This window comes from Oncorhynchus masou, chromosome 10 (genome assembly GCF_036934945.1).
Source record: "Oncorhynchus masou masou isolate Uvic2021 chromosome 10, UVic_Omas_1.1, whole genome shotgun sequence".
NCBI classification, from domain to species: Eukaryota; Metazoa; Chordata; class Actinopteri; order Salmoniformes; family Salmonidae; genus Oncorhynchus; species Oncorhynchus masou.
The window spans coordinates 35,649,175-35,668,164 of record NC_088221.1 but is presented as its reverse complement, the minus strand read 5'-3'; positions in this window follow the sequence as shown (position 1 = coordinate 35,668,164).

Here is an 18,990-nt window from a genome sequence, read left to right as displayed (position 1 = left end):
AGGGTTCAATTGTCGGGCTGTCTCTTCTCTGTATACATCAATGATATCACTTTTGATGCTGGTGATTCTCTGATCCACCTCTATGCAGACGACACCGTTCTGTATACTTCTGGCCCATCTTTGGACACTGTGTTAACTGACGTCCAGATGAGCTTCAATGCCATACAACTCTCCTTCCATGGCCTCCAACGGCTCTTAAATGCAAGTAAACTAAATGCATGCAAAGTATTGAGATAAACTTTTGTTATTGACCAAATACTTATTTTACACCATAATTTGCAAATAAATTCCTTAAAAATCCTACTATGTGATTTTCTGGAGTTTTTTTTCTCATTTTGTCCGTCATAGTTGAAGTGTACCTATGATGAAAATTACAGGCTTCTCATCTTTTTAAGTGGGAGAACTTGCACAATTGGTGGCTGACTGTCACACCCTGACCATAGTTTACTTTGTATGTTTCTATGTTTGGTTGGTCAGGGTGTGATCTGAGTGGGCATTCTATTTTGGATGTCTTGTTTGTCTATTTCTATGTCTGGCCTGATATGGTTCTCAATCAGAGGCAGGTGTTTGTCATTGTCTCTGATTGGGAACCATATTTAGGGAGCCTGGGTTTCACTGTGTGTTTGTGGGTGATTGTTCCTGTCTCTGTGTTTTGCACCAGATAGGGCTGTTTTCGGTTTTCGTACGTTTGTTATTTTGTTAGTTTAATCGTGTTTCGTTTCCTTATTAAATAAAATGAATCACAACTACGCTGCATTTTGGTCTGCTCCTCCTTCACACAACGAAAGCCGTGACACTGACTAAATACTTTTTTTGCCCCACTGTCTCTCCCTCACTAGCTTTAAGCACCAGCTGTCAGAGCACTGCACCTGTATATAGCCCATCTGTAAATTGCCCATCCATCTACCTCTTCCCCATACTATATCTATTTATTTATCTTACTCCTTTGCACCCCAGTATTTCTACTTGCACATTCATCTTCTGCACATCTACCATTCCAGTGTTTAATTGCTATGTTGTAATTACTTCGCTACAATGGTCTATTTTTTGCCTTACCTTCCTTATCTTAAGTCATTTGCACACACTGTATATATACTTTTTCTTTATTGACTGTATGTTTGTTTATTCCATGTGTAACTCTGTGTTGTCGTATGTGTCAAACTGCTTTGCTTTATCTTGGCAGGTCGCAGTTGTAAATGAGAACTTATTCTCAACTAACCTACCTAGTTAAATAAAGGTTAAATATTTTTATTTTTTATTTTTAACCACATACCTAAATACTTAAACTCAGACACACTACCTATATCCTGAGCGTATATTTGCAGCCTAAAATTTGTAAGATTCCTCCTAGAATACACCATAAAGCAGGACCTTGCCACAGACATCCTAAACCCCCATGTTAGAGACCAATCATCCACAACTCCCACAGCTTCTTGCATCTTCCTCATCCCATAAGTCACCATTACATCTCTCATCCATACAGCTCCATCAGCAGCATACAAGGCCACACCCACTCCCACAGAGTTCACCACCAAGACTCTTCACTTAGCTGGCTGCTCTGCCAAACTGAGAAATCGGGAGAGAAGAGCCTTGTCAGGGAGGTGACCAAGAACCTGATGGTCACTCTGACAGAGCTCCGGAGGTCCTCTGTGGAGGTGGGAGAACCTTCCAGAATGACAACCATCTCTGCAGCACTCCACCAACCAGGCCTTTATTGTAGAGTGGTCAGACGGAAGCAACTCTTCAGTAAAAGGCATATGACAGCACGTTGTAGTTTGCCAAAAGGCACCCAAAGGACTCTCAGACCATGAGAAAAAAGATTCTCTGGTCTGAGGAAACCTGGCAACATCCCTATGGTGAAGGCAGCATCATGCTGTGGGGATTTTGAGACTGGTCAGGATCGAGGGAAGGTGGAAGGGAGCAAAGTACAGAGAAATCCTTGATGAAACCTGCTCTAGAGTGCTCAGGACTTCAGACCTGGTGAAGGTTTACCTTCCAACAGGACAACGACCCTAAGCACACAAGCCTAGACAACGCAGGAGTGGCTTCGGGACAAGTCTCTGAATGTCCTTGAGTGGTCCAGCCAGAGCCCGGACTTGAACCAGATCGAACATCTCTGGAGAAACTTGAAAATAGCTGTGCAGCGATGCTCCCGATCCAACCTGAATGAGCTTGAGAGGATCTGCAGAGAAGAATGGGAAAACTCCCCAAATTAAGGTGTGCCAAGCTTGTAGCGTCATACCCAAGGTAGGCTGTAATCGCTGCCAAAGGTTCTTCAACAAAGTACTGAGTAAAAGTCATATCAGTTTAAAATGTTTAATAAATGTGCAAAAATATAAAAAATAGTTTTTTTATTTGTCTTTATGGGGTATTGTATGTAGATTGACGAGGGGGGAAAATAATTGAATCCATTTTAGAAAAAAGCTGTAATGTAACAAAATGTGTAAAAAGACAAGGGGTCTGTGTCACATCTGCTCCTGCCACACCCCTAGTGGACGTCTGGTGTCTCTTTGACCTGCAGCCACTCCTCCAGTACACTCTCTCTCTCCCCCTCCCTTACTGTTTGTGTGTGATTGCATCAAGCATTTCACTACACTCGCATTAACATCTGCTAACCATGTGTATGTGACAAATAAAATTTGATTTGATTGTGTGGTTGGAGACAGATGTGCTGGAGCCAGAGCAGATTCTCACCAGCTGCAAACCGTTCCATAATCAAGACCTCTACAAATAATCCTGCCACTTCCACTCTGCCAGTTCGTAATCTCCATTCAGTCAGTCATGCTTCTAGCTATTTGTCGTTATTTAAGATCCTGTATCCTGCTGTGCCTGACGCTGTTTCTCCTCTCACTGCAGTTTTGCCGCTCTGACTTCCTGTCTCCTGTTCCACATCTCGCTCCTCTGTTCTGGATTCAACTCATCATCACTCCCTTGGATTCCCCTCCAGACCTGTTTACCCTGTCTCAACCCAGCTCACTCCTACCTCAGCCTCCACATCTGGTTTCCTACAACTCATCCGAGCTTCCCTGGATCTGCACTTCGTCTCTCCCAGGTGTTACAATAAATATATTTGTTCATTCATCCCTGTTTCCTGGTCTGAGTCTGCTCTTGGGTTCTCCGGTGCTGCTCCGCTTAACAGTCTGAATACCTTCCGAATGCACTGTAAATCTTTAGTTTGGCATGTCGCCTGTGATGCAGTTCACATGACTTTTGAATGATCCTCTCTCCCCCCTTTTGTTCCATGCTGGCTGAAGACCTGGCTAGCCAGTAAGCAGCTAACACCAGACACAGATGAAAGGGGAAAAATATACGTATCTTTGCCATAGATCAATAGGGTAAACTTTTAGTTATTTTTGCTGCCAACCCACAGTGAAATGTTGGCACTAGTAGTTACCATCTATCTTCTGTATATAAACCACATTTTCTCTGATTGTGGATACAGGGCATACTTATTTAAATTAGGTAAGAGAATATCATATTACCATTGGTGTATTAAAATGAGATTTAGGGTTATGACAACCTATCCCCTATATAATGCGCTAACCTACTTTTGAACAGAGCCTAATGCACTAGCCTACGTTCGACCAGAGCACTTTTGACCACTATATATGGAATAGGGTGCTATTTGGGATGCAGACATGGTTTATAAGATGAAGAAAAGCCTGAAACTAAGGACAAGGGAGCTTGTATTACGACAAAGTATGGCTAATCACAATTCCTGTCAATCTGCATATATTATTTGACAACAATCTTCTTACTTCTACTTTCAATTTTAATTTACATTTTATTTATTTAACCTTTATTTAACTAGACAAGTCAGTTAAGAACAAATTCTTATTTACAATGACAGCCTACCTGCGGGACGGGGATTAAAAAAGTAAAAAAATGAATACAAAACACACATCACAACAAGAGAGACAAAAAATGACATAAAGAGAGACCTAAGACAACAACATAACAGCAAAACATGACAATACAGCATGGTAGCAACACAACATGGTACAAACATTATTGGGCAAAGTCAACAGCCCAAAGGTCAGTAAGAGTGTCCATGATTGTGTCTTTGAATGAAGAGATTAAGACAAAACTGTCCAGTTTGAGTGCTTGTTGCAGCTCGTTCCAGTCGCTAGCTGCAGCAAACTGAAAAGAGGAGTAACCCAGGGATGTGTTTGCTTTGGGGACCTTTAACAGAATGTGACTGGCAGAACGGGTCTTGTATGTGGAGAATAAGGGCTGCAGTAGATATTTCAGATAGGGGGAGTGAGGCCTAAGAGGGTTTTATAAATAAGCATCAACCAGTGGGTCTTGCAACGGGTATACAGAGATGACCAGATTACAGAAGAGTATAGAGTGCAGTGATGTGTCCTGTAAGGAGCATTGGTGGCAAATCTGATGGCCCGAATGGTAAAGAACATATAGCCTCTCGAGAGCACCCTAACCTGCCAATCTATAAATTATGTCTCCATAATCTAACATGGGTAGGATGGTCATCTGAATCAGGGTTAGTTTGGCAGCTGGGGTGAAAGAGGAGCAATTACGATCGAGGAAACCAAGTTTAGATTTAACTTTAGCCAAAAGCTTTGATATGTGATGAGAGAAGGACAGTGCACTGTCTAGCCCTGCTCCCAAGTACTTGTATGAGGTGATTACCTCAAGCTCTGAACCCTCAGAGGTAGTAATAACACCTGTGGGAAGAGGGGCATTCTTCTTACGAAACCACATGACCTTTGTTTTGGAGGTGTTCAGAACAAGGTTAACCTTTTGAAGATGGGGTACTATTTTTATGTTTGGAAAAATAACATTCCCAAAGTAAACATGACCAGATGCTAGAATATGCATATAATTGACAGATTAGGATAGAAAACACAAAAGTTTCCAAAACTGTCAAAATTTTGTCTATGAGTTAAACAGAACTGATATTGCAGGCTAAAACCTGAGGAAAATCCAATCAGGAAGTACCCCTGCTTTTGAAACCTCTGTTGTTATGCATCCCTATTGCCCATTTAAAGGGATATCAACCAGATTCCATTTTCTATGGCTTCCCTAAGTTGTCAACAGCCTTTAGACATAGTTTCAGGCTTTTATTTTGAAGAATGAGTGTGAATGACCACATTGCGTAAGTGGATAGGTGGGGGCTCTCAGAGTGAGTTGTGCGCAAAAGAGAAAGGCGGCCATTGTTACTCCCGGTCCAAGTGAAAAGTCAACTGTCCCGGTTGATATATTATCGAATAGATATTTGAAAAACACCCTGAGGATTGATTATAAAAAAACATTTGACATTTTTCTGTGGACATTATGGATATAATTTGGAACCAAGGATATGCATATTATTGGTACCATTTGAAAGAAAACACTCTGAAGTTTGTGTAAATGTGAATTGAATGTAGGATAATATAACACAATAGATCTGGTTTAGGCAATACAATGAAAAAAAACAAATATTTTTTATTTTTATTGTCTTTAAAATGAACAAGATAAAACAAACATTCAGATAGGATTATGGGGATAATTTCAGTGAAAAACATCTTTTTATTTTATTTTTTTATTTCACCTTTATTTAACCAGGTAGGCTAGTTGAGAACAAGTTCTCATTTGCAACTGCGACCTGGCCAAGATAAAGCATAGCAGTGTGAACAGACAACACAGAGTTACACATGGAGTAAACAAGTAACAAGTCAATAACACAGTAGAAAAAAAGGGGAGTCTATATACATTGTGTGCAAAAGGCATGAGGAGGTAGGCGAATAATTACAATTTTGCAGATTAACACTGGAGTGATAAATTATCAGATGGTCATGTACAGGTAGAGATATTGGTGTGCAAATGAGCAGAAAAGTAAATAAATCAAAACAGTATGGGGATGAGGTAGGTAAAAATGGGTTGGCTCTTTACCGATAGACTATGTACAGCTGCAGCGATCGGTTAGCTGCTCAGATAGCAGATGTTTGAAGTTGGTGAGGGAGATAAAAGTCTCCAACTTCAACTATTTTTGCAATTCGTTCCAGTCACAGGCAGCAGAGAACTGGAACGAAAGGCGGCCAAATGAGGTGTTGGCTTCAGGGATGATCATTGAGATACACCTGCTGGAGCGGGTGCTACGGATGGGTGTTGCCATCGTGACCAGTGAACTGAGATAAGGCGGAGCTTTACCTAGCATGGACTTGTAGATGACCTGAAGCCAGTGGGTCTGGCGATGAATATGTAGCGAGGGCCAGCCGACTAAAGCATACAGGTCGCAGTGGTGGGTGGTATAAGGTGCTTTAGTGACAAAACGGATGGCACTGTGATAAACTGCATCCAGTTTACTGAGTAGAGTGTTGGAAGCAATTTTGTAGATGACATTTCCGAAGTTGAGGATCGGTAGGATAGTCAGTTTTACTAGGGTAAGTTTGGCAGCGTGAGTGAAGGAGGCTTTGTTGCGGAATAGAAAGAGAAAGTAGATTTTATTTTCGATTGGAGATGTTTGATATGAGTCTGGAAGGAGAGTTTACAGTCTAGCCAGACACCTAGGTACTTATAGATGTCCACATATTCAAGGTCGGAACCATCCAGGGTGATGATGCTAGTCAGGCGTGCGGCTGCAGGCAGCGAACGGTTGAAAAGCATGCATTTGGTTTTACTAGCGTTTAAGAGCAGTTGGAGGCCACGGAAGGAGTGTTGTATGGCATTGAAGCTCGTTTGGAGGTTTGATAGCACAGTGTCCAAGGACGGGCCGGAAGTATATAGAATGGTGTCGTCTGCGTAGAGGTGGATCAGAGAATCGCCCGCTGCAAGAGCAACATCATTGATATATACAGAGAAAAGAGTCGGCCCGAGGGTTGAACCCTGTGGCAGCCCCATAGAGACTGCCAGAGGACCGGACAGCATGCCCTCCGATTTGACAACTGAACTCTGTCTGCAAAGTAGTTGGTGAACCAGGCAAGGCAGTTATCCGAAAAACCGAGGCTACTGAGTCTGCCGATAAGAATATGGTGATTGACAGAGTCAAAAGTACTTGTGCAAAGTTTCAGAATGATAACTTCCAAAATGAGTGTGCTACATGACATTTATCATGAAGTCACCAGGTGTCCCACACAAGTAGCCCAAATGTACCCAAGTGGCCAAATTGGTGAAGTTATACATTTTGAATGGAATAACTATATACAAAATACCAAACCCCCCAAAAATGGAGAAAAAACATGAAAAAATATATACATTTACAAAATAACACTTTCAATATTTGGAAGACCCTCAGTCCTCTACACAATATTGTGCTGCTGATGCCAGGTGCCACAGCAGTCTCTTTCTGCTGTAAAGCAGAGGGTCACCAAGCATGTGGTGCAGGTGATGGGGGACTTCATTTTGCAAAGAACACATTGACGCCTCCAAGCTGTGCCCTTTTGGCCCTGAGGCACATCCATGCCTGCAGAAATTCATTAGGGCAGATGAAAACCACTTGTGGCAGGAGCTGGGTGAACCAGCTTCAGTTGGGGGTGGTTACCTTGGCACTGGTGGCTCCCATTCGTAGTCAGTGTCAAAAAGAAAATGTGAAAGAAAATGTTCAGTTAGAATAGTTTCACATATGAGCCCTGTATCAACAGGTATAATAAACAGAAAAATATAGAGTACAGGGAACATATAAGGTTGAATATATTATTATAGACCTGCTAGATCTACTGTCTCATTTATATTATGACATTTCAGCTAGATCTACTGTCTCTATTATATTATGACAGACCAGCTAGATCTACTGTCTTTATTATATTACAACAGACCAGCTGTATCTACTGTCTCCATTTCACTCTGGCCATTGATGTGGGCCTGCCCTCCCCTCAACAGCCTCAAATAGGCTATTTAATTTCACAAATAATATTTTATATTATTAATTTCAAACAACAGAATTAGCATGAGAAGAATTTACCAGTCCAAAACGATGTCCTCTCCATTCAAAAATATTCCTCCATTTTGGAATCTCTAAATGAATCATCCTCGATCAATTTCTTCTAAAATTGTGTGAACATATGTATATCTAGACTTAGATTTAGCTTTCCCTGACTTAGTCGCCATACTGATTGATCTATAAACAGCTGAATATGCACTTTACCAAAACAATGCTGTGAGTAACATGAGTTGCTCCTTCCGGTATGAATCGCCAATGGCAATTTTTACGCTGGAGTTTACTACATGGGTTAGTCTTCCAACACATAAACATTACATATTGCTGTTTACCTCAGCTCATTGGCTATCTACCCAGATAGATTTCAAGATGATCAGTGGTCATTGGGTTAAAATACAGTCAATCAACGAAACAGCGGTCTTATCATTGCTGCACAATGATGTTATTACTTGTTGTCTTCAAAACGGTTTCTTTCAGTCAATACGTCCCGCGAAATGAACCATCATGTTTGGTTGTGTGTTACAAACAAACCAGTTGATGAAACCAAACATGACTGGAAAAGTCACAGTTTGTGTGTGTATTTACCTCGAATGTGTTGTTGAAAATGGAATGAGACGGAATTCACGATAAAAGCGGTTCACAAAATGTTTTGTGTTAGGCTATAAAAATTGATTTTATCAAACAAAAGATCATTCATTGTGTAACAATGAGCATTGGGATTGCAAACAGAGGAAGATCGTCAAAGGTAAATTATTTATTTTATTGCAGTTTGTGATTTTGTTATGCCTGTGCTGTTTGAAATAGTTGTTTTTTATGGGTCTCTATCCTCAGATAATCGCATTGTATTCTTTTGCAGTAAATCCTTTTTTTAAAGGACGCAGTTGGATTAGCAAGATTCTAGGCTTTCGAAACATGTGAGACACTTGTATTTTCATGAATGTTTAATATGACTATTTATGTAGCGATCACTGTATGTTGTCAAATTTCATCCCGCTAACGGGTTCTGTGCGCAGAGGTTTAACAGGCCCACAAGAATGGAATGGTCTACCGTATCAAAAGCTTTCGTCAAGTCAATAAAAATAGCAGCACAATATTGCTAAGAATCAAGGGCAATGGTGACATTGAGGACATGACTGCAGTGACACATCCAATACCTGAGCGGAAACCAGATTGCACACTCGAGAGAATCCTATAGATATCAAGATGGCCAGGAAAACATCAGTTGATTATTGACAAGTTTTTCCAACACTTTTGATAAAGAATGCAAAATGGAAATAACTTCTTGCGACTTCCAAACCCGTATCGGGGTGCGTATTCATAGTCTCAAGGTCATTACCATAACGCAACGTTTCCTATTCATGAAAATCGCAAATGAAATGAAATAAATATATTGAAACACTTAGCCTTTTGTTAACAACACTGTCATCTCAGATTTTCAAATATGCTTTTCAACCAAAGCTACATTTGTGTAAGAGTATTGATAGCCTAGCATAGCATTAAGCCTAGCATTCAGCAGGCAACATTTTCACAAAAACAAGAAAAGCATTCAAATAAAATAATTTACCTTTGAAGAACTTTGGATGTTTTCAATGACGAGACTCTCAGTTAGATAGAAAATGTTCTTTTTTTCCAAAAAGATTATCACGTTTGGCTAAGAAAAACCCCCGAAAATGCAGTCACTTACAACGCCAAACTTTTTTCCAAATTTGCTCCATAATATCGACAGAAACATGGCAAACATTGTTTAGAATCAATCCTCAAGGTGTTTTTCACAATTCTATTCAATGAAAAATTATTCCTGGCAGTCGGTTTCTCATCAGAGGCAAACGGAAATATACTGCAGCTGCAGATTACGCAATAATTGCTACGGAGGACACCAAGCGACCACCTGGTAGATGTAGTCTCTTATGGTCAGTCTTCCAATGATATGCCTACAAACACGTCACAATGTTGCAGACACCTTGGGGAAAACATGGAAAAGGTAAGCTGACTCCTAGCTCCTCTACAGCCATATAAGGAGTCATTGCCATGAGGCGGTTTAAAAAAATGCGGCACTTCCTGATTGTATTTTTACGTGGTTTTTTTCTGTAACATCAGTTCTGTGGCACTCACAGACAATATCTTTGCAGTTTTGGAAACGTCAGAGTGTTTTCTTTCCAAAGCTGTCAATTATATGCATAGTCGAGCATCTTTTCGTGATGCTGATGTTTTTTTTAGGGTCAAGTTTAAGGAGCTCCTTTAGCACCTTGGACTCAGTGACTGTCTGCAGGGAGAAACTTTGTAGTGGGGTAGGGGAAAAAGAGGGAGAAGCCTCGGGAATAGTCACATAAGAAGGGGTGGGAGATGAGGAAATGTTGGACAGGCAAGGAGGCATGGCTGAGTCAAATAGGAATCCTGACGTAATGAAGTGGTGATTGAAGAGCTCAGCCATGTGCTTCTTGTCAGTAACAACCACATCAGCAACATTAAGGGACATGGGACATTCTCCAGGACTTCTTGGGGTTAGACCCACAGAGAGAGAACTGCTCCTTAAAATAACTAGCTTTGGCCTTAGTTGTGGAATATCTTGAGTCAAATATTTGCACAGACACCAGAACTTGTAAATTCAATTTAGACTTTATTACAAACGTAACACAGCCGAGCCCTTCCATGGAAAATACTACATTTTCATATCACAGTATTCTTTCTTTGCATAACGTATAGAGTCCCATCCCTCTATATGAAAATAGCTTCCCTTGACCTTTCTCCACCATTATCTTTCCATCTCAGTTCTTGCTTGTTAATGCCCACATGTAACAGGAATAGTCACATTGGTTATAATGGTAGCGGGGACCTGGTCCTATGTTCCATTCCTTATATAGCCATTCTGTCTCAACAATTCACAGTGGACAGTCTAGATGCTGCTAATAATGGAAATGTAATCATAGTCATGAGTTTTGCTCCCACACCTTCCGGATAGGCTGATTGCACTTATTTCTCGTCAGCCTGAGTATGCGTGTGCCGAGCCTTTTGCCAAATGCAATTCTTGAGGTGGGAGTAACGCTGCAAGATCACGGTCGAACCAGGGGCTGAACCTGTTTTTAAGTATTAATTAATTAAGTATTAATTAATTAAAAGTATTAATTAAGTAACATGACTTGGCATTTTGATCATTAACAAAGCATATGAGATGGTTCAGTTGTGATTAACCTAGAATACGACCCTGTTCTCTGTGAGCCAATGAAGGCTTGACTCAACAATGACCTAGTGATGACTTTTTAGTAACACCATGACTCAACCTGAGCTAAAGTGAACTATGCCCAGCTGCATCTGACCCCAGGCCGCATACCAAATGGCACCCTATTCCATATATACTTTGACCAGGGCCCACAGGGCTGTCGTCAAAAGGACTACACTATAGGGAAAAGGGTTCAATTTGCGACATGACAATAGAGTTATTCTGTGAAATGATGATGAATTTAGGTTACCATCTGACCTCTGACCCCAGAAAATCATTAAAGACCAGGGAGACATCACTGATATTTACAGACTTGGAAAAGCTGTCTGGGTATTGCGGAAACCTGGGTATGAATCTGTTGAAAGGCGGTCTTGCTGTTGTGGTACTGTGTGTGGTAATGTGTGTGTGTGTCTGCCAGTGTGTGTTTAAGTCATTCTTGTTTGTGTAATTACCAGAGAAAAGTCTACTCTCATCCTCTTCTAAGGTCGACAGTATGCTTACAAAGAGAATCAAGAAATACATACTTGCGTCCCAAATGTGATGCAAACAGAGACTTTTTAACCTGAGAGGTTAGTTTGGACAGTTCAGCTCCACACAAAGTAAAGGAAGAACAAAATGCAAGGTTTGTGTCCTATGCTGGGACGAATACAAATGTCTACATATCTCATAGCAAGTGACACGAGGACAAACTGTAAAGTTTCAAGTTGAAATGTGATGAGAGTCAGCAAGGCAGGTAAAAGTTTTGGCATCCAATAAATCATTTCCTAGAATAATAAAGGAAAAGAAAACATAATATCCATGCAGTCTTGATGTGATAGTTTTGCATTTTTACAGAGACTCAGTGAAGGTTGCATGTTATAAAAACACATCTCTATATTTACTCCTTTGTATCTCTCATTAACACTTCATAGGAGCCAGAAGAAACGTGAAGTAGAACAACTAGAATTTCAGCAATTGCTTTTTTTTACACTGCCATAAAAATACTGGCTGAAGCAAGCACACACATTTCCATCAGAAAATGGAAGGTTTTGTTGAAAATGTTAATGTATCAATTAACTCTATCATCAGGGTCTTCCTCAAATTGGGGGCTGTCTGTAAACCAAAAAAAAATGGTGGGTTAAAAACAACTCAGCGCTGGATGGACAGAACACACATTGGGCTATTTTGACCAAGCCAGGTCACTTATTTGGGTTGTTTCCTTTTAAGACCGGAGGCGTGGCTTAGTAAGGGCATGGCTTTCATATTATTATTTTTGGCCACCCGGGAGAGTAAAGTAAATGTCATTCTGGTTCATCTCTTGTCAACACATGTTAAAGGGATACTTTGGGATTTTGTTAATGAAGCAATGAATCTACATTCCAATGCCTGAAGCGGGACCTTCACAGGGGATTACCATCTGGGTCTTGTGTTTCTGTTTGCTCCTTAGGTTGTCCTTTCTCCCCTCCAGTCCCAGAACCAACCCAGCGCCTTTTTTGATTGAATGCATTTGTTTTTAATTGTTATTTGATTAGCTTAACCAACACCCCAAAACAACTCAGCTCTTATAGTCTCATTTCGGCAACAAAATGCATCTTGTTGTTTTGGAAAAGGGAGGAAGTTACCTCTACCAAATTATGGCTCAGTGATTTTTTTTTAAATTTTATTTCACCTTTATTTAACCAGGTAGGCTAGTTGAATATGAATATGAAGCGAGGCCCAGCCAACGAGAGCGTACAGGTCACAGTGGTGGGTAGTATATGGGGCTTTGGTGACAAAATGGATGACACTGTGATAGCCTGCATCCAGTTTGTTGAGTAGAGTGCTGGAGGCTATTTTGTAAATGACATCGCTGAAGTCAAGGATCGGTAGGATGGTCAGTTTAACGGGGGTATGTTTGGCAGCATGAGTGAAGGATGCTTTGTTGCGAAATAGGAAGCCAAATCTATACTTGCATTTAAGAGCAGTTGGATGCCACGGAAGGAGAGTTGTATGGCATTGAAGCTCCACCGGAAGGTTAGTTAACACAGAGTTGGATCAGAGAATCACCATCAGCAAGAGCGACATCATTGATGATGTATACAGAGAAAAGAGTCGGGCCGAGAAATGAACCCTGTGGCACCCCCATAGAAACTGCCAAAGGTCCTGGAAACAGGCCCTCCAATTTGACACACTGTACTCTGTCTGAGAAGTAGCTGGTGAACCAGGCGAGGCAGTCATTTGAGAAACCAAGGATGTTGAGTCTGCCAATAAGAATGTGGTGATTGACAGAGTCAAAAGCCTTGGCGAATACGGCTGAACAGTATGGTCTCTTATCGATGGCGATTATGATATCGTTTAGGACCTTGAGCGTGGCTGAGTTGCACCCATGACCAGCTCTAAAACCAGATTGCATAGTGGCGAAGGTACGGTGGGATTCGAAATGGTCGGTTATCTGTTTGTTAACTTGGCTTTCGAAGACCTTAGAAAGCAGAGTAGGATAGATATAGCTCTGTAACAGTTTGGGTCTAGAATGTCTCCCCCTTTGAAGAGGGGGATGACCGCGGCAGCATTCCAATCTTTGGGAATCTCAGACGATACGAAAGAGATGTAGAACAGGCTAGTAATAGGGCTTGCAACAATTTCGGCAGATCATTTTTAGAAAGAGAGGGTCCAGATAATCTATCCCAGCTAATTTGTAGGGTTCCAGATTTTGCAACTCTTTCAGAAGATCAGCTATCTGGATTTGGGTGAAGGACAAATTGGGGAGGCTTGGGCAATTAGCTCTGGGGGTTGCAGGGCTGTTGACCGGGGTAGGGGTAGCCAGGTGGAAAGGCCAGGTCATTTAGAAAGGCCTGCTCGCTGAAGTGTTTTAGGGAGCATTTAACAGTGATGAGGGGTGGTCGTTTGACTGCAGAACCATTACGGACGCAGGCAATGAGGCAGTGATCGCTGAGATTTTGGTTGAAGACAGCAGAGGGGTATTTAGAGGGCAGGATGCTCAGGATGTCCCAGTTTGTTAAGCATGTCCCAGTTTAAGTCACCTAACAGTACGAGCTCTGAAGATAGATGGGAGGGCAATCAATGTGGGACACATTTTTATGCATCCGTCAAACATGGAAGATTTAGCATTTCCGAGATAGGTACATTTATCTGAAGATAACTTAAATGGAAGAAGGTGTTTTGCAAACATGTGGGCATTCATTTGCTCTTGTTACAATTTATTTCATATCTCGCGAAGGTAACAAACAGGTTAATCAAATCAAGAATAGCTGGAATATTAGATTGGGGTTCCGTTACATAGAGGAGATTATCATCTGCGTATAGATTAATCTTATTTAGTGTATCTTTAGTATTATAGCCGTGTATTGTTGCGTGAGATCTGATTGCTTGAGCGAGAATTTCAATGGCTAGAGCAAGAAGTAGAGACGATCGCGCACAACCCTGCCTTGTCCCTCTATAAAGGTTAAATTGGGGTGACAATGATTGGTTAGTGAGTATTCTCGCACAGGTGTTCCCAGATAGAAGCTGGATCCATTTTATGAACCCATCTCCAATATTACATTTCTGTAGAACCTTCAATAGATAGGAACACTGAACTTGGTCAAACACCTTTTCGGCATCAAGAGATATAACGGGAAGGTTCAGGTTGGGTAACCTATGAGAATGCATAATGTTGAAGAGGCGTCTGAGATTGAAGAACGAGTTTATGTTAGGGATAAAGCCGGTCTGGTCCAAATGGACCAATTCTTCCACTAAAGTTCTGCACCTGTTAGCCAGAGTTTTTACAAAAATCTTTTGGTCTTTATTGAGGTGAGATATTGGTCTGTATGACCCTACTTCTTCTGGTTCTTTAACCTTTTTATTTATAACTGCAATAACCGCCTCATCCAAAGTAGATGGGAGAGCTCCATCCTCACTTGGCATTAACAAATGTTTGTGCAGGTAGGGAGACAGAATGTTGCTGAATGTTTTATAAAATTCACCAGGGAATACATCTTGGCCCGGGGTGTTGCCACTGTTAAGAGATTTAATTGCAGCATTCCCCAAGTGAGGATGGCTTTCACTTCAGCAGTAATACATTCGTGAACTTCTTTGAGAAAATGGTCATGATTATTAGTAAGCAAATGACGGACTCCTCATTAAATCTAGGTATTCCCTCAAAGCTCAGTTGTCCTGAGTCTGCACAAATCTGCCAGGACCTAGGATCAAGAGAGACACTCAAGTGTTTTAGTACTATATCTCTTGACACAATTATGAAAATAATCATGGCCTCTAAGCCTTCAAGCTGCATACTGGACCCTATTCCAACTAAACTACTGAAAGAGCTGCTTTCTGTGCTTGGCCCTCCTATGTTGAACATAATAAATGTCTCTCTATCCACCGGATGTGTACCAAACTCACAGAAAGTGGCAGTAATAAAGCTTCTCTTGAAAAAGCCAAACCTTGACCCAGAAAATATAAAAAACTATTGGCCTATATTGAATATTCCATTCCTCTCAAAATGTTTGGAAAAGGCTGTTACGCAGCAACTCACTACCTTCCTGAAGACAAACAATGTATACGAAATGCTTCAGTCTGGTTTTAGACCCCATCATAGCACTGAGACTGCACTTGTGAAGGTGGTAAATGACCTTTTAATGGCATCAGACCGAGGCTCTGCATCTGCAATGAACCGCCCTTTCTGTCTCTGCCTGGCCGGTTCCCCTCTTTCCACTGGGATTCTCTGCCTCTAACCCTATTACAGGGCCTGAGTCACTGTCTTATTGGTGCTCTTTCATGCCGTCCCTAGTAAGGGTGCGTCACTTGAGTGGGTTGAGTTACTGATGTGATCTTCCTGTCTGGGTTGGCACCCCCCCTTGGGCTGTGCCATGGCGGATATCTTTGTGTGGTATACTCGGCCTTGTCTCAGGATGGTAAGTTGGTGGTTGAAGATATCCCTCAGTGGTGTGCGGGCTGTGCTTTGGCAAAGTGGGTGGGGTTATATCCTTCCTGTTTGGCCCTGTCCGGGGGTATCATCGGATGGGGCCACAGTGTTTCCTGACCCTTCCTGTCTCAGCCTCCAGTATTTATGCTGCAGTAGTTTGTGTCGGGGGGCTAGGGTTAGTTTGTTATATCTGGAGTACTTCTCCTGTCTTATCCGATGTCCTGTGTGAATTTAAGTATGCTCTCTCTAATTCTCTCTCTCTCTCTGAGGACCTGAGCCCTAGGATATTGCCACAGGACTACCTGGCATGATGACTCCTTGCTATCCCCAGTCCACCTGGCCGTGCTGCTGCTCCAGTTTCAACTGTTCTGCCTGTGGCTATGGAATCCTGACCTGTTCATCGGACGTGCTACCTGTCCCAGACCTATTATTTGACCATGCTGGCCATTTATGAACATTTGAACATCTTGGCCATGTTCTGTTATAATCTCCACCCGGCACAGCCAGAAGAGGACTGGCCACCCCTCATAGCCTGGTTCCTCTCTAGATTTCTTCCTAGGTTTTGGTCTTTCTAGAGAGTTTTTCCGAGCCAACGTGCTTCAACACCTGAATTGCTTGCTGTTTGGGGTTTTAGGCTGGGTTTCTGTACAGCACTTTGAAATATCAGCTGATGTACGAAGGGCTATATAAATAAATGTGATTTGATTTTGAATTGTTTCTCGAATTTCTCTGAGAGATATTTACTCATTTAGGAAGCTAGAATCTTCCTGGTTCAGGGCAGGGAGACTACAGTCCTCCAAAATGTTTTGCATAATTAACCTCTTGAAACTCTAGGGGCGCTATATCATTTTTGGATAAAAAGACGTGCCCGTTTTAAGTGCAAAATTTTGTCACAAAAAGATGCTCGACTATGCATATAATTGGTAGCTTTGGAAAGAAAACACTCTGACGTTTCCAGAACTGCAAAGATATTTTCTGTGCGTGCCCTAGAACGTGAGCTACAGGCAAAACCAAGATGAAACGGCATCCAGGAAATGAGCAGGATTTTTGAGGCTCTGTTTTCCATTGTCTCCTTATATGGCTGTGAATGCGAGAGGAATGAGTCTGCCCTTTTTGTCGTTTCCCCAAGGTGTATGCAGCATTGTGACGTATTTGTAGGCATATCATTGGAAGATTGACCATAAGAGACCACATTTACCAGGTGTCCGCCCGGTGTCCTGCGCCGAAATTGGTGCGCAAACCTCAGCTGCAAGTATTTTTCCATGGAATTCAGAGAAGAAAGCAGGCTTCCACGAACGATATATCAATGAAGAGATATGTGAAAAAACACCTTGAGGATTGATTCCAAACAACGTTTGCCATGTTTCGGTCGATATTATGGAGTTAATTCGGAAAAAGTTTGACGTTGTTGGTGACTGAATTTTCGGTTCGTTTCGGTAGCCAAATGTGATGTACAAAACAGAGCGATTTCTCCTACACAAAGATGCTTTCAGGAAAAACTGAACATTTGCTATGTAACTGAGAGTTTCCTCATTGAAAACATCCGAAGCTCTTCAAAGGTAAATGATTTTATTTATTTGGTTATCTGGTTTTTGTGAAAATGTTGCGTGCTAAATGCTACTCAAAATGCTAAGCTAGCTTAGCATACTCTTACACAAATTAGTGAATAGCGATGGTTCAAAAGCATATTTTGAAAATCTGAGATGACAGTGTTAAGAAAAGGCTAAGCTTTAGAGCAGGCGCATTATTTTCATTTTATTTGCGATTTTCAGAAATCGTTAACTTTACATTATGCTAATGAGCTTGAGGCTATAACTGTATACAGGTTTTTTTCATAGCCAAACGTGAACATAACGGAGCGATTTGTCCTACACAAATAATATTTTTTTGAAAAACTGAACATTTGCTATCTAACTGAGAGTCTCCTCATTGAAAACATCTGAAGTTCTTCAAAGGTAAATTATTTTATTTGAATTATTTTCTTGTTTTTGTGAAAATGTTGCTGGCTGAATTCTAGGCTTATAGCTATGTTAGCAATCAATACTCTTACACAAATGCTTGTTTAGCTATGGTTGAAAAGCATATTTTGAAAATCTGAGATGACAGTGTTGTTAACAAAAGTCTAAGCTTGAGAGCAAATATATTTATTTAATTTCATTTGCGATTTTCATGAATAGTTAACGTTGCGTTATGCTAATGACCTTGAGGCTATAAATAGAATCCCGGATCCGGGATTGTGCGACGCAACAGGTTAACTTGTTATGACTGCAGGGCAGTATTGAGTAGCTTGGATGAAAGGTGTCCATATCAAACAGCCTGCTCTTCAATCATAGTTGCTAATATTTGCATATTATCGTTACTATTGGATAGGAAACACTTTGAAGTTTCTAAAACGGTTTGAATTATGTCTGTGAGTATAACAGAACTCATATAGCAGGCAAAAACCTGAGATATTCCACTTCGTTTTTTTTTCTGGATGTGGCATTCAGCCAAGGTCTCATTGAAATTGCAGCGAGATATGGATGAGTTTTCACTTCCTACGCCTTCCACTAGATGTCAGCAGTCAATAGAACTTTGTCTGATGACTCTAATGTGAAGGGGGTTCGATTGACACAGGAAATAGTCACCACTGCCATGAGTGGACCATGCTTTCACCAGGCGTGTTCACAGGGGAAGGACTTGCGTTTCACCGCTCATCTGAAGTAATTCTAATTCTCCGGTTGGAACGTTATTCAAGATATATGTAAACAACATTCTAAAGATTGATTCAGTATGTTTGGCATGTTTCTACTGACTGTTACGGAACTTTTGGACATTTCGTCATGTTAAGGTGGACGCCCTTTGTGACTTTGGAATTGTTTACCAAACAAGTTAACCAAAGTAGCTAATTGGACATAAATAACGGACATTTTTGAACAAGTAAAGCATTTATTGTGGACCTGGGATTTCTAGGACTGCATTCTGATGAAGTTCATCAAAGGTAAGGAAACATTTATCATGTATTTTCTGGTTTCT